This window comes from Phocoena sinus, chromosome 1 (genome assembly GCF_008692025.1).
Source record: "Phocoena sinus isolate mPhoSin1 chromosome 1, mPhoSin1.pri, whole genome shotgun sequence".
Lineage (NCBI taxonomy): Eukaryota > Metazoa > Chordata > Mammalia > Artiodactyla > Phocoenidae > Phocoena > Phocoena sinus.
The window spans coordinates 18516078-18533119 of record NC_045763.1 but is presented as its reverse complement, the minus strand read 5'-3'; the positions used below and the strand labels follow the sequence as shown (position 1 = coordinate 18533119).

General features: G+C 47.4%; 1 pseudogene; it reads right to left on the bottom strand.

Annotated features, from left to right (window-relative positions):
• Window positions 1-17042, bottom strand: part of LOC116754177 — an 83789-nt pseudogene that overhangs the window by 12856 nt on the left and 53891 nt on the right.

The following is a 17042-nucleotide window of genomic DNA, read 5'->3' as shown; positions in this document are numbered from 1 at the left end:
CCGGGGGACAAGGCTTGTTATGTTAGCCGTTGTATCTCCAGGGGCTGCCTCAACATCCATAATAGATGCACGGCCAATGAATCCTTTTCCCCCTTTTATTTATTTATTTATTTTGCGGTACGCGGGCCTCACTGTTGTGGCCTCTCCCGTTGCGGAGCACAGGCTCCGGACGCGCAGGCTCCGGACGCGCAGGCTCAGCGGCCATGGCTCACGGGCCCAGCTGCTCCGCGGCATGTGGGATCTTCCCGGACTGGGGCGCGAACCCGTGTCCCCCGCATCGGCGGGCGGACTCTCAACCACTGCGCCACCAGGGAAGCCCCTTCCCCCCCCCCCCCCCCCCCCCCCTTTTAAATGGGGATGCAGCTTTACCTCCTGAGATACAGTGTGGCACACTTGAATTTAAACCTTGGCGCCACCTTCAGGCGAGCTGTTTAACCCTCCCGAGCCTCATTTCCTCACCTGGAAAATGGCAGCCACACCACCTGCCTGGAATGATTAAGAAAAGCACCTACCAGCGCAGCAGGTGCTCAGCGGGAGCGGGCTGTGCCCTCCCCCAGCATAAGCGCTCCCTCCCAGGGAGACCAAGCCTGGAAAGGGGGCGGGGGGCACTCAGACACAGCAGCCTCAGCTCGGAGGCCTCCCTCTCAAACCTTTCGATGGTCCTCTTGTTGACACCCCCGCATTTGTATAAGACGCTCATTTGTGGTGGACTTGCCTGAGTCCACGTGGCCGATGACCACGATGTTGATCTCTTGCCCATGCTGGGAGCTGCTGGGAGAGAGAAGGACAGGTGTGCTCAGGGCCCCTGCCCCTAGCTCACCTTCCCTGGGACTGGGCCAGCAGAGGTTGAGACAGGAGAAGAAAACAGTTGGCCAGGAAGGAAGGGGAAGGGGGCCTCCCCAACACCTCACACCTGGGGAGGCTGCTCTGGTCTCTCCCCCAGCTCCAAGAGGGTCATGTCTACCTCCTGAGTCAGGAAGAGCCCCTGGTGCTTCTTGGCATCTAGAGCTGACCCACCGGGTGCCCAGCCCCACCCCCTTTTACAGCCCACATCCCAGGCCTGCCTCTTGCATCCCCACATCCCCACTGGCTCCCACTGGTCCTCTGGACCACGTGGGAAAAACCCAGGGCCCAGCTCTCAGGGGGTGGGCTGTCATGTTTCAGGTGGGGAGGGGATGAGCCCACTGCCCACCAAAAGGAGGCACCTGTGGGCTTTGAGATGCTGAACGACACCCTCTCCCCACCACTCCCAATGCCAGGTTGGGCACTAAGAGATGGCCCAAGGGTCAAAGGCAGGCCTGAGGATGGGAGGGGAAGGAAGGAACCTGGGGTCCGGAGGCGGTCCTGTACTTGCTGTCCCTGGGCGTTCAGGCGTGTGTATGGGAAAGGGTGGGAGCTCTAGCTTTTTACATATCTGCCTCCTGGGTCGTCCTGGGCCTCAAGAAGCAAATGGATTCATTCCTGTCTCCAGCCAGCACAGAGCCCGACCCATTGCAAACTCTGAGTTTGTTGAGTAAATGCAGAATCGCCGACTACCGCCTTCCAGGCCCTGCCCCCAGAGCCCTGTGTGCACCATCCCCTTTATGCTGCTACTAACTCTCTGAAGAGCGAGGATGCTGAGGCTCAGGGGCAGGACCACCGGTGAGAAAGTAGCAGAACGAGGGTTGGAACACAGGTTGTCTGACCCCAGCATCTTAGCCAGAGCGTGGCTCTACCTCTCAGCGAATTAACGTCTGAAGGGAGGAAGGGACGTGACTGCAGCCACAGCCTTGTTCATCTCTGGGGTCCTAGCCTCCGGGAGTGGGTCACTAAGTGAATATCGAGGGTGGGACCTGGAGGGGAAGATGAGCTGGAGGGGTCTCTCTCCCCTGAGGGAAGAGCTGCCCCCAGGCTTGAGGGTCAGAGCTACTGGACTGGAGTGTGAGGCCAGCACAATGCCAGCGTTTGGAGCCATCCACACGTCAGTTCCTGAGGACCAGGCTCTGTGCCCAGAGACCAGTGTGATGCAGGGAAAGGTGGCAGAAAGAACACGCTGGCCTAATTGGATTAGAACCCTGGCTTTACCACTCTCCTGTGGTCCTCCAGCCCCTCTGAGCCCAGGTTTCCAACTACCTCTCAGTGTTGTGGTGATTCTAGGAGATATGGCACCCCTCCCCCCACTATAAATCCACAGGATGCTGGCAATACAGTAGGTCCTTTAAAACAGCGGTCCCCAACCTTTTTGGCACCAGGGACTGGTTTCGTGGAAGACAATTTTTCCACTGACTCTGGGGGTGGGGGTGGTTCAGGCGGTAATGTGAGCGATGGAGAGTGGCAGATGCCCGCCGCTCACCTCCTGCTATGCAGCCCTGTTCCTAACAGGCCATGGACTGGTACTGGTCCGTGGCCGGGGGGCGGGGGGTAGGTTGGGGACCCCTGCTTTAAAAGACTTAAGGCGAAGTAGAAACACATGGGGGCGCTCTAACCACAAACCGCAGAAAAAAATATCCTTACAACCAGGGCGATTGGGAGCTGGGGACAGCTGAGGGGCTGTTACTAAACCCTTTGCTGATGACATGACCAATTCTGGTCCTTCTTGGATACAGGTGGTGGTAGAGAAAGGATTTGTGAGTGGGTGGTTGGATGATGTAGTTAATTTCAACTTCATCTAAGTTTTGCTGTTTACTAATTATTTTGCATCTTCTTATGTGAACAGAAATTTTTGGCTGTTAACTCCCACAAGTTCATAAAAGGTAAAGTGAGGCCCTAGTGTTACCCGAAAACTGGGTTCACCTCTTGGTGGATGTTGAGCCAAAAGACACAACAAAGCCAAGGAACGGGAGACGGATTTATCACTCGCAGCAAGTAAGGAGAACACCGGAGATCTTTCCCAAGGCGGTGTCTCCTGGAGCAGCAAAACTGGGGAATTTTTAAGCTGAGGGTACATGCATATTCATGAGGGGGCTTGAGCAGAGGAGAACTCAGCATAGAATTGGGGGAAAGGTTGACAGAGTCCAAGCTTTAGTTGGTTGAAGTCCTGAGGGTCAGCAAAGGTCAGCATCATCATTCCTTAGGTTCCAGTTGATCTCACGGTTGAGGGGGTTTAAATTCTGCCAAACAGCCCAAGACAGTGCTTCAGGCTAAGCTGTACCATTGAAACAGAACTGGGAGTCTTTACAACTGATTTATTATCTTTGCTCTTGTTACTTCTCTTGTCTGTTCCCTTGTTCCTCTTGTCTGTTCATTATTACTGAGACCTGTTCAAGGGCAAGCATTGTGGCCAAGCTTAGATCACAAAATGGGTTAGGCCTGGGACTTTCCTGGTGGTCCAGTGGTTAGGACTCCACGCTCCCAACGTGGGGGGGGCCTGGGTTCGATCCCTGGTCAGGGAATTAGATCCCGTACGCCGCAACTAAGAGCCCACATGCCATAACTAAAAGACCCCGCACGCCGCAATGAAGATCCCGCATGAGGCAATGAAGATCCCGTGTGCCTCAACTAAGACCTGGCGCAGCCAAATAATAAATAAATATTAAAAGAGAAAAAGGGTTAGGCCTAAAGTGGCTTCTCTATATCTGGTTCTTTTCTTCCGGAGACCTCCTACCCTATCTACTAGGGACAGTTATATTTCTCACCCATCTCTGGCCTTTCAGCTCAGGTTTCTGAGACTCTCTGTGGAGTGCTGGGAAGGAAACTGGCTTTAGGATCCAAAGACCAGGCCCCAAGCCGCAGCTCTACCACCTCATGGCTGTGTGAACTTGGGCAGGTCACTTGACCTCTCTGAGCCCCATTATCTCATCGGTAAGGGAAGGATGGTGATAGCCGTCCTCACAGGATTATTGTGAACATCATGTGAGCTGTAAAATGATTTTGCTGCAGGAATGCCTGTTTGTTGTATGGCATTAGCCTGTAGAAATATGTCAATAAGTGTCTAATCAATGGTTTTAACATGCTGATTATTTGCTGACCACCTCCCCAAATGGGTCAGAAATTTCATTTTACCTCTTAAGGGGTTTTCCAGTATCTGGGTTTTTAAAAGCACTGGACTGGGCTTTTTGCCAAGGGGAGGTTGGTAGTGACTTAATTGTCCCTGAGGGTCCTTCTCTGCACCAGCCTATCATCACCCCAGAAACTCCACTATCGGCAGTGTTTTAGTTCAGGCTGCTATAACAAAACACTGCAGACTGCATGGCTTAAAAACAATAGAAATTTATTTCTCACAGTTCTGGAGGCTGGAAGTCTGAGGTTAGGATGCCAGCATGGTTGGGGGAGGGCCCTCTTCTTGGGGGCTGACTTCTTTTTGTGTCCTCACATGGTGGAGGGGGCAAGGGAGCTCTCTCAGTCCTCTTTTATAAGGGCGTAGTCCCCAAAGGCCAGATCTCCTAATACCATCGCATCACACATTCAGATTTCAACAACAGAAGCATTCAGACCAGAGCAAGCAATTTGCTGCTTTGGGTTCCTCTTTTTAAAAAAAAATAATAAATTTATTTATTTACATTTTATTTTTGGCTGCATTGGGTCTTCATTGCAGTGAGCGGAGGCTACTCTTCACTGCGGTGCGTAGGTTTCTCATTGCGGTGGCTTCTCTTGTTGCAGAGCACAGGCTCTAGGCGCGCAGGCTCCAGTAGTTGTGGCACATGGGCTCAGTAGTTGTGGCTCGCGGGCTGTAGAGCGCAGGCTTAGTATTTGTGGCACACGTGCTTAGTTGCTCTGCGGCATGTGGGATCTTCCCGGACCAGGACTCGAATCCGTGTCTCCTGCATTGGCATGTGGATTCTTAACCACTGCGCCACCAGGGGGGTCTGGGGTTCCTCTTTTAAAACATCACCAACTACCCCCCCCTTTTTTCTCTCTTTCCTTCTCCCAAAGGGCTTTTCTCACTGACTTGCTAATTCTTTTAATGCCACCTTTGGACACTTTGGTTTGGCCTAAGGCTTCAGCCTCCAGATAAAACTGCTTCTAGCTCTAAGAAAAGCCAATAGTGGAGACTCCATTATGAGGTCTTCCAGGGCAAGGACCATGGCTCAGTCATCTCTGTATCCCCCAGGACCTAGCAAAGGGCCTGGCATACCATAGGTCTGCAGTGAATGCTCGTGGAATTGGCAAGTTTTACCCAGAATCAAACAAAAGTGTCTTTCCATCATCCCTGCAGCTAGGAAGGAAGGTACAGAAAAGGATTTAAAACAGGGAGACCAAGCTCAGTCTTTCACACATTTTCACAGTCTGTCTTTTTTTCCCTCAACACTAAAGTTTGGGTTTGAAAAAATTAATTACTAAATTAATTAATTGTTAATTATTAAAGCAGTGCACAAGTAAGAGAAACTAAAATAGTATATGATATCACTTATATGTGGAATTTAAAAAATAATACAAATGAATCTGTATACAAAACAGAAACAGACTCATAGACATGGAAATCAAACTTGTGGTTACCAAAGAGAAAACAGAAGGGAGGAAGGAAGGGATAGTTAAGAGTGTGGGATCAACAGATATAAGCTACTATACATAAAATAGATAAGCAATAAGGATTTGCTGTATAACAGGGAAACAATATTCAATATCTTCTAATAACCTGTAATGGAAAATAATTTGAAAAAAAATATATAGCTGAATCACTTTTCTGTATACCTGAAACTAACACAATATTGTAAACCAACTATACTTCAATAAAAAAGCAATATATAGGGCTTCCCTGGTGGTGCAGTGGTTGAGAATCTGCCTGCCGATGCAGGGGACACGGGTTCGAGCCCTGGTCTGGGAAGATCCCACATGCCGCGGAGCAACTGGGCCTGTGAGCCACAACTACTGAGCCTGCGCGTCTGGAGCCTGTGCTCTGCAACAAGCGAGGCCGCGATAGTGAGAGGTCCGTGCACCGCAATGAAGAGTGGCCCCCGCTCGCCACAACTAGAGAAAGCCCTCGCACAGAAACGAAGACCTAACACAGTCAAAAATTAATTAATTAATTAATTTTAAAAAAAGGAAGTAGTGGCTTCAAAAAAAATAAAGCAATATAGTCAATATAGCAGTTATAGAAATACAGAAAGAAAACCAAATTATTCATAATCCTACAACCACCCAGACACTATCATCGTTAAATTGTCATAGTTCCTTCATGTTCTTCCTTTCTTTAAAAAAATCCTATGGCAGATTGGGAGTGGTCTGGAACTCTGACAGGTGTGCTGGGAACATCACAGCCTGCATCCCAGCCCTTACCAGGCACCTGCTCCAGCCCCTCTTGCTCCAGCACTGCTCCCCTCTGGGGAGAAGTTGCTGGTGCTGGAGAGGGAACAGAACCTGCTAGAACCTGACCTTCAGGGCTTCTGCTCCAGCAGTTTGGGATTTGACCGCACCCCGATATGGTGGTGGTGTCTACTGAGCAGATAGCAGCCCCTGTTCACACCCGGCTCTGGCTCTCGCCTCTCCACCTCCAGCCCCACCTCCTACCAAGGTGATAGCTGCCAAGGTACTCTGGGGGGGGAGACGTGACTCATGCTCACATCAGATCCAGCTCTTCTACCAAAGCCACTGGACTGTAGAGGGACATTCCCACACAAGGACAACCCTTCAGGATCAGGATAGGTAAATGTTTCACCTAACTTCATAGAGACAGAAGAATTTGTTTCAAATGAAAGAACAAGAAAAAACCCTGCAAAAACAACTAATGAAACAGAGATAAATAATTTGCCAGATAAAGGGCTCAAAGCTACTCTGAACTAGGGAAAAGAATAGATGAACACAGTGAGAATTTTAACAACAAACTAGAAAATATAAAAAAGAACCAGTCAGGGACTTCCCTGGTGGTCCAGTGGCTAAGGCCCCATGCTCCCAATGCAGGGAGCCCAGGTTCGATCCCTGGTCAGGGAACTAGATCCCACATGCCATAGCTAAGAGTTTGCATGCCGCAACTAAAAGATCCAGCATGCTGCAATGAAGATCCCATGTGCTGCAACTTAGACCCAGAGAAGCCAAATAAATAAATAAATATTTTAAAAAAAGAACCAGTAAGAACTGAAGAATACAAAAACTGAAGTGAAAAACACACTAGAAGGAATTAATAGCCGACTAACAGGTCATATAACAGGTCATACAGAAGAAGGCATAAGTGATCTGGAAGATAGAATAATGGAAATCACCCAATCAGAACAGCAAAAAGAAAAACAAAAATTTAAAAATGAGAACAGTTTAAGGGACATCTGGGACAACATCAAGTATACTAACCTTCACATTATAGGGGTCCCAGAAAGAGAAGAGAGAAAGGTGTCAAAAATGTATTTAATGCAATCATTGCTGAAAACTCTGAAGCATTCATGACATGGAATATGACTCAGCGACACCAGGGAATGAACTATTGAAACATGCAACAACTTGGATGGACCTCAAGGGCATTATGCTTAGTGAAAAAAAGTCAATTCCAAAAGATTACGTACTGTGTGATTCCATTTGTAGAACATTCTTTTTTTTTTTTTTTTGCAGTATGCAGGCCTCTCACTGTTGTGGCCTCTCCCGTTGCGGAGCACAGGCTCTGGACGCGCAGGCTCAGCGGCCATGGCTCACGGGCCTAGCGGCTCTGCGGCATGTGGGATCTTCCCGGACCAGGGCACGAACCCGTGTCCCCTGCATCGGCAGGTGGACTCTTAACCACTGCGCCACCAGAGAAGCCCTGTAGAACATCCTTAACATGACACAACTATGGAGGTGAAGACCAGATCAGTGGTTGCCAGGGGGACAGGGACAGGGGTGAGGAGGTGGGATAGGGTGGGAGTGTTTAGGAATACAAGACATAGGACAAAGCAACTGTGATGATGGGACTGTTCTGCATCTTGATTGTAATGGTGATTACTGGAACCTATACAGGGCATAAAGTAGAACTACACACATATACACACGAATGAGTGCAATTTTTAGAAGATGGTGAAAACTGAATAAGATCTGTAGACCAGTTAGTAGTAATGCAGCAGGAGTAATGTGAATTTCCCAGTTTAGGTACTCTACTATAGGGAATTCCCTGGCGGTCCAGTGGTTAGGACTCCATGCTTCCACTGCAGGGGTCATGGGTTCAATCTCTGGTCAGGGAACTAAGATACTGTACTACAAATATGTAAGACGTCACCACAGGGGGATTCTGGGTGAGGATACACAAGTCTCCATGCACTAGTTTTACACTTTCCTTTGAGTTTATAATTATTTCAAAATAAAAGTTTAAGTTTTCTTTTGAGGGGGTGTGGGGGGCAGTGGCTATGAGAGGCCGCTCCATCTCCCAATGTATTTAATATTTAGTGCAAAGATTCTTACCCTTCCCAGGGTGGGATGCCAAGGTTCCATTATCCTTTTCCCTGTGGCTCTGGGGAGGAGGTTGATGTAGGTGTAACCGCACAGGTGCCTACCAAGGAGGGTGGAGGGAGAGTAATGATGCCACCATTTGTAGACAGATGGGTCAGGTATGAGAGCAAGGACCAGTTTGAATTCCCCTGAAAGCCAGCCTGCATGCTGTCTTGAACAGGAGAGACTCTGGCCTCTGACTCCTAGTACAAAAAAGTGACCTCTATACCAAAGGGGAAAGGGGGAGGGGAAGGATGAATTAGGAGTTTGGGATTAACAGATACACACTACTATATATAGAATAGATAACCAATAAGAACCTACTGTATAGCACAGGGAAGTATATTCAATATCTTGTAATAACCTATAATGGAAAAGAATCTGAAAAAGTATATATATATATTCTATATATGACTATAGAATATGACTTTTCTATAGTCACATATATATATGACTGAATCACTTTGTCGTATACCTGAAACTAACACAACACTGTAAAACAACTATACTTCAATTAAAAAGCAAACAAACAAAACAGACCTCTACTTTTCATGAATTGTGTAGTTCTCCAAGCCTTTCTGTGATTATCCTTAGAGACTATTTTAAAAGCTGCTTTGTCCAAGGACCCTTCTCCTTAGTAGATCCTAAAAATAAACTCTAAACTAGTCCATTAAAAATCTATTAACACTTCTGCTGTGGACCAAGATGGAGTAACAGGTACCAGATAAACTCTCTCACCTGAAACAACTAAAAAAACTGGACAAAAAATATATGAGGGCTTCCCTGGTGGTGCAGTGGTTGAGAGTCCGCCTGCCGATGCAGGGGACACGGGTTCGTGTCCCGGTCCAGGAAGATCCCACATGCCGCGGAGCGGCTGGGCCCGTGAGCCATGGCCGCTGAGCCTGCGCGTCCGGAGCCTGTGCACTGCAACGGGAGAGGCCACAGCAGTGAGAGGCCCACGTACCGCAAAAAAAAAAAAATATATATATATATTTATAGAATATATATATATATATATATATATATATATATATATATATATAGAGAGAGAGAGAGAGAGAGAGAGAGAGAGAGAGAGAGAGAGAGAGAGTAATGGTTTTCTAACATGGACCACGAGCAAGGGAGGACAGTGATTCCTGAGGAGGGGAAACCAATAAGGTGAGTTTACGATGGCTCCAGCTTATTGCCTGGAGATAGTTTCTGAGCTGCAGCAGAGGGAGAGGGAGGGGAGCCCGGGGAGGGCCTGGCAGACTCCTGGGGTAGAGATGGAATCAAGGAAGGAAGTTAGCAGGGCCAAGCAACAGAGAGGAGAGAGCTGCAGACAGAGATCTGCAGAGGGTTCCCTCTTCAGCTGAGGAACTGAATTAGCTCGTGTGTAAAGAAACTTAACTACCTGAGGCTGGGGAAAGAACCATCACCAGAATTCACTAGTGTCGGGAATACTTTGTATTCCCACCAGCCAGAGTGGAAAACCTCACAGTTCAAGAGGGATTGGGTAAAGTATTCCAAAGTGTACTGTCTCAGTAGTGGCACAAAATGAGCCCTAGAATAAAGGCTGCTTTAATCCCACCTTACAAAACCTCAAAACAGGCCTTGAAAGAATAAATCTATTTCCGAGTAACTTGTGGCCCAGAACAAATTTCAAGAAAATGTATAGGAATACAAAAATATCCAGCACCAAAAAAGGTAAAATTTATGATGTCTGGCATCCAATAAAAAATTGTCAGACATGCAAATAAGCAAGTAAATAAGACCCAAAATGAGCAGAAAAAAACCCCAGTCAATAGAAACAGACTCCAAAATGACACAGCTGATAGAATTAGTAGAAAAGGGAATTAAGAGTTACTTAATTAGTACATTACATTCTAGGTGTTCAGGCAGGTAGAAGAAAGGTTAAACATGATAAGTAGAGACATGGAAGATTTTTAACGTCTTTTAAAAATTTTGGTGTGGAGTCATGGATTCTATTTATGACCACAGTAAGCCGTCTGGGTTTAGGATCAGGTGTGGGGTGAGGATGGGGGTTTGAGCTGAAGGAACTCCAGGTGGGATTGAGGAATCCACAAACTGCTCCTGAATTTTTTACGCAGCTACTCCTGGGCTCTCAGTAATCTCCATGGCCACCACTACACCCTGCCTCCCCCTCTAAAATGCTGGCCAAATCCCCAGCCTCATTCTTCTTAGCACAAGTTGGCTAAGGGCATAGAGTTACACAGACATGAGTTTAAATCCCAGCTTTATCATTCACTAGCTGTGTGGCCTTTGACAAGTTTCTTAACCTCTTTGAGCCTCTGTTTCCTCCTCCGTAAAATGGAGATACTAATATATATCTCATGAGGATAAACCCAGATCACATGTGTGAACATGCCTGGCATGTACTGGACATTCAATAAATGATAGTCCTCTCCCTCTGAACTTCTGTTTCCTCATTTGTAAAAAAGAGGGAGGTGGATAAAATTTTAGGGCTTCTCAACTCTTCTATTTAAGAACACCCATGGGCATCTCTCTAGATTGGTTTAAAAGTTTGGTTCATCTGTACAGTAGAGTACTATTACAGCTGTGAAAGAAAGAAAGAAAGAGAAAAAGAACAAAAGGAAGGAAGGAAGAAAGAAAGAGAAAAAGAACAAAAAGGAAGGAAGGAAGGAAGAAAGGAAGAAAGAAAAAGAGAGAACAAAAGAAAGGAAGGAAGGAAGGAAGAAAGAAAGAAAGAAAGAAGGAAGGAAGGAAAGAAAAAGAAAGAAAGGAAGGGAGGAAATGCTTTTCAAGATTAATTAAGTAAAAAAGTAAGGTTAGGAACTGTGTATCTTACACATTAGGATCCATGTAAAAATGGGGGGAAGAACCATACGTATATGCACCATTTCAGTTTTTTTCCCTTGCACTCAGCCCACTTCACAGTTTACAAGAGTTTGTGGGGATTTCCCTGGTGGTCCAGTGGTTGAGAGTCCTCCTTCCAATACAGGGGACACGGGTTCGATCCATGGTCAGGGAACTAAGGTCAGGGAACTTAGCTGCTGCAGGGCAACTAAGCCTGTGCGCCACAACTAGTGAGCCCTCGCGCAATGACGAAAGATCCCACATGCTGCAACTAAAACCGATGCAGCCATAAATAAATAAATATTTAAGGAAAAAAAAAAAGAATTTGTGACTCCTGCTCTGAAGAAGCCCCATGTCCACACATGAACCAGGGCCACGTTCCCCAGGGTAGGGATTTGAGGCTCTCAGGACTAGAAGCACTTTCAATGCCTTTGGTCTGATATTCTGGGATTCTCTCAGTCCAACAGCAGCAGAAATGCCAGAAGCTGGCATAACCTGTGGCGGAACAGGAAGTTCTGCCTGGGGGTGGGGGGGGAATGCACATCCATCTCAGGCCAGGTTTGCAAAAGGGAGAAAGAGAGAATACTACTAGCTCTCTGTCTGACAAGCCGATTTTGGTGGTCCCAGGGAATGGGGACAGAGTCCCTGGTGCACTGGGAAAAACTGATATCCCTGGCCCCCTGAACTAGGTCCTTCCCCTGGGGGCTTAAGAACCCCACAGCCATTGAAGACAAGATCCCCCATATGGTTGCTATGGTGTTTGTGATGCCAAATAAACCTCTGTACCTGGAGGAAGAGGCAAGACAGGAAATACCTTTTAATGACTTGTGCCAGGAGTCAGCTTCCCGCGGCTGCCCTCTCGCCCTTGGGCCTGGTCACCATGAGCTGGGGAGCAGAGGTGGGACTTACTTGTGGCTGACTCTCTAACTCCTAGCTGGAGTTTGGCACAGAATGTACACTCACTACTTGTTCAGTGAGTGACTTACTGAGGACCCGAAGTCATTCTCGATTTCTTCCTCTCCATCATCATTCAATCCCTCATTCCTGTCAATTCTTCCCTGAATGCCTCGGACTGACCTTGTTATTTATTTCATGGGAAGCAGTCTGGGTAGTGGTTAAGAGCACGGGCTCTGAAGTTGAGTTTTCTGGACTTGAATCTTGGCTCCTCCACCTAACTAAGCTGTAAGGAGGCCTCAGGAAAGTCTTCTCTCCAAGCCTCCAGGCTTTTGCTAATGTTTCCCTTTGCCAAGAATGCCCCCTCCTACCACCCCCTGCCAGGTGCATGGAAACCATTCTCATCCTCCAAGGTCCAGCCCACTGGTCGGTCTTCCTGAGGCTGTCCTGAGTCCCTGGGCAGAAAACATCTCTCTCCTGCTCTAAAAGCTGTCGTTCAGACTCTCTAAACTAGCAGTTGTGATATGGTAATGACCTATGTCGCATTCATCAGTGTATTCACTCATTTTTTAAAGCAAGTATTATTAAACACCTACTATGTGCCAGGCACTGTTCTACGCACTGGGGAACGAGAGCAACAAAACCTCTGCCCCCGGGGGCTGGCATTCTGCTTCCCCCCTGGTCTGAGAGGCAGCCGTGTTGCAGTACTGCTGGGCTGCCCCCCGCAGGATGCAAGCCCTGTGCTTTCCCAGCCTCACGGGAGAAGAAAGGGCCTGGTGTCAGTGACAGAGATATCAATGGTTTAATGGATGGGGATGGGGGTCTTACATGTCTGAAGCAAGGTTCTGGAGCACCACCCCATCATGTGAGGCAGACGTGACAGCCATCTTTGCTATGGGATGGTGGGGGAGGTTACCAGTTATAGAGGGAGTTGAGATCAGGTTGGCTCATCAGTTGCCAGGGAAACCAGCAGAGGGGCACACCCCTTTCACAAACCATCATAGTGGAGATAGCTCTGATCTAAATATTAGAACAATCACTAGCCGGGATGGGGGGCAAGTACATAGGAAATTACTGATGAGGTTCTATGATTAAGAGAGCAGTTCAGGCATGTGAACAGGGTGTAGGTGAAGCAGAGACTGGGGGAGCAAGGGCTGTACAGAGAGCAAGAGAACAGCCATCTTGGGTGGCCTGATCATACAAGTACAAAACAGCTGGTCTTGGAGTCAGGAGGGCTGGGTTCTATTGGTCCTGGTCTTCCGTAGCTGTGAGATCCTGGGCACATTTGCTACCCTCTCGGAGCCTCAGCATTTTTACCTCTAAAATGGGCTTCATGATACTGATTTCAGTTGCATGTTGTAAGGATTAGTTGTACGAATATGAAGAGCCTCGATGGTGCTGGCACACAGTAGGTCCTCAGTGAAGGACGGACCAGAACGGGCTAAAAGCTTGCTGAGCACCAACCCTGTGCCAGGCCCAGGCCAGTGGTGCAATGGCTACGCAGATGCTGGCCCAGCCCCCAGGAAGCTTCTGGGTCGAAACCTATACCAAGGACCCTCTAAGAGGTGTGGGAGGCACTACTGATATTCCCTAGGGATTGGAAGTAGACAGGGGTGCTGAACGTCTTCAATGCATGGATTTCCCCACCCAATAGAGAGAGCGTTGCCCAATAAAATGCCCCATCTTTGAGAAACACTTGCTAGAACCATTCAAGACAGAGGTTGCAAACTCAGTCCCTCCCGGGACCAGGCAGGTGAAATGCATCATTTGTCTTCCTGCAGACAGTTGGTTTAAAATTAAACGTATAGAAATGAGCTCTCATTCACAAAGATGCTTCCATTTTTCTTGAAACATCCATCTCTCATTGGCTTTTGTTTTCTGACGTTTGATAGAAATTGGGGCATAGAGAAATATTTACTTTCCTGTGAAGACAACCTTGAGAACGGGGTGAAAGGATAACAAGTCACAAGACCACGTACAGGATCTATTCCAGGTGTCACACCTGGTTCTTTAAGGTGTTTCAGATTTCTCAATATTGCAATCTGGGCCAAACCCAGACCTTCTGAGTGTTGAATTTAGCCCATGGGTCCCAGTTTTTGTCCTCTATTTGGGTTTTCTACTTCTGACCTTTTATTTCCCGTCAGAGCCCAGCCTTCACCCAGGTGGGAAAGATGGACATGGCAGGGAGGGGAAGAGAGGGAAAGGAAAGGCCTCATCTGGGGGTAATATCCATCAGGTTCACCAAGAAGGCGGAAAGAGCAAGGTCATGGAGAGAAAGAACAAGATGCAGTACTGAGGTGACAGACTTACAGCCATGACCAGCACGGAGGGGCCTAGAATTCCTGGGAGACAAACCCATTCAGGGTGATCCTGTCCAGGGTGAGGTGCTCTCCTCTCCCCTGCCTTTCAGTTCCCCTCCCCCATCCTTCTCCCTGCCCTCCCCCCTTTTCCATCTTCCTTTCCGGTTCTCCCTCTCACCGTCCCTCTTCCGCAGGGGTTCATGGGAAGAACTGGACCCAGGCTCAGATGGTGCCACAGCTGGGAGGCCTTGGGCACGCCACCTGACCGCTCTGTGCCTCAGCTTGCTCCCTGAGAGAGTGGGGAGTGTCACAGCCCCTCCCTCACTGAAAACTTGACCCTGAGCCACGGTGCCAGGAGACCTGAGTTCTGGTTCCAGGTCTGTCTCTGACTGGCTGGGGGGCCTCGGACAAACCACATACCTCAGGGCTTCATTCCTTCTTTATTAAAAAAAATTTTTTTTAATGGGGGCAGAAGTTAGACTAGGTAATATAGAAATCTCTTTCAAGCTCTGACCTTCTGAGGTCAATTTTGTGAGCTCTGAATTCAATTTCTAGTCACTTCCACCCAGTCTCTGGGAGAACTCAAGCTCCTAGCTGGCCCGGTCTTTCCCTGCCTATAAAAAGCAGTTCTGATGAACTCATTTGCCCTCCAGCAGTGAATGACTGTGTTATTTCTCAAGAGACAACATCTGACTGGGATCTGGGATTTGAGTCAGAACCTGGTTTGGGGATTTAGGGTCAGTTAATGAATCTCTGTATGCAGTTGAGACTTTAACTGGGAGAAGCAGTTGTTGGTGGCCATGGTGGCAGAGAAAGCCAGTCTTGAGGGAGAGAGAGACAGAAACAGAAAGAGGAACACAGCAGACCTACAGGCAGGAGCAGAGAGAAGAATCCCCATTTCAAGCTCTTGAAATCTGAGACACCCCTGAGTTTTTGTAATGGATTCTCCCCACTTTTTTCTTTTCTATTAAACTCCCGTTAATTTCTGTTCCTTGTCACCAAAGGTTCTAACCTACATAGGTTAAAGCACAGAGGTTTGGTTTATTATATTTCTGAAAACTGAGTTTGTTTTTAGTAGAAAAAAAGAGAAAGCTAAACAAGGATGGACACCCGCCCCCAACACGACAAGAACAAACTGAAAGGAAAACAACTGTCAGTTATTAATTTGACAGATGTTTCTTGAGCACCTACACTGTGCCAAGCATTGTGTCCAGTGCCTCATACACACACACATTACTTGAATGTGTGGGTAATGCTTTTCTCATTTCAGAAGGCATTGAGGCACAGAGAGGTTAAGGGACTCCTGCAATGACACACAGCTGGTGAGCAGCAGAGACACTGTGAGTCAGGGCTTGGTGAGATGACAAGAAGCTGGGTCTTACCTGTGTCAGCACAGCTCAAAAGTGAAGAGATCTACTGGGTGGGGACCCATTTGGCCCAGAGAGTGTAGCAAGCCTGAAAGATCACACCCCGTCATGACTCAGTTATTCTGGCTACAAAAGAACACAGCAATCTTTCCAGTTTGAAGCAGGCAGGGATAGATTGGAGAGGAAAATCTTCCAAAATACGAAACACTTGGAATCCCTCAGTGTCTCTCATTTTCCATCTTCTCAAGATTTCTCCTGTAAAAAGCCTTACTGGGTTCAGTAAAAATGGTTCCTCTCCTAGATCCATGGAGGAGGTTAGAGGGGGTAGGAGAGGAAGACGCGGTACCCAAATCAGGTCGGAAACAAGAGTTTACTTTGCAGTTGCATCATCTTTTTTTCGTCTGCACCACACAATTGCAGGATCTTAGTTCCCCGACCAGGGATGGAACCCGGGCCTGTGACTAAAATTGCCGAGTCCTAACCACTGGACCGCCAGGGAATTCCCTGCGTCATCTTGATATAAAAATTTCTTTGAAATCAATAAAAAGAGGCCCTGTCAATAGGCAATAAACCAAGAAAGAATAGTCAACATTTCTAAGAATCAAAGGAATGCAAATTAAAGCAACATACTATTTTTTACCTTCTGGGTTTTCAAGCATTAGAAAAAGTATAAAGACCATCGCTGGGGAAAGACATAGGGAGACGGGTATTCTCATACTTGCTTGGTGGGAATTTCAATTGATGGAAACATTCTGCAGGGCATTTGGGGAATATGACTCTAAAGCCTTAAAATGTGCATCCTTTTGACTCAGTAATTCAATTCTAGGTATTTAAAATGAAATATAACGACAGGGGTATTCTTTCTAGAATTATTTACAATAGTGGGAGGGTCTCTGGGGTGGGCTGAGGCTGCCAGGGTGCTCAAGGCACCCATGGGGTTTGGGGTAGCTGCTATTCATCCACCAGAGGAGAAATATCTCCATAGTTCTTCAACTGGTTCTGCCATATTGCCCATCTGTAATGTCAGTTTTAAAAACTAATTTTCTTTTAAGGTTTGCCTCTGCTTCTCGTAAAGTTGGACCTGGGGGCTGGGGCTTTGGTTCTTGCTTTTCTGCTTGAGCACAGGTCCTGGGGCATGACTGTGCCATTGCTCTGATGGGAAAAGGAGTGTGTGTTTGTGTATTCCTGTGTTTTAAGCATTTCTCAATTTTAATTTCCAATATGGCAAATACTGCAAAGAAATAACCCACATAAACAAAATGTCTGTAGGGTCCTTAATAATGCTCCTGAGACCAAGGAGTTTGAGAATCCCCAATCCAAACAGATGGATGTCAGGGCCACTTTCAAGATATAAAAGGTGGGG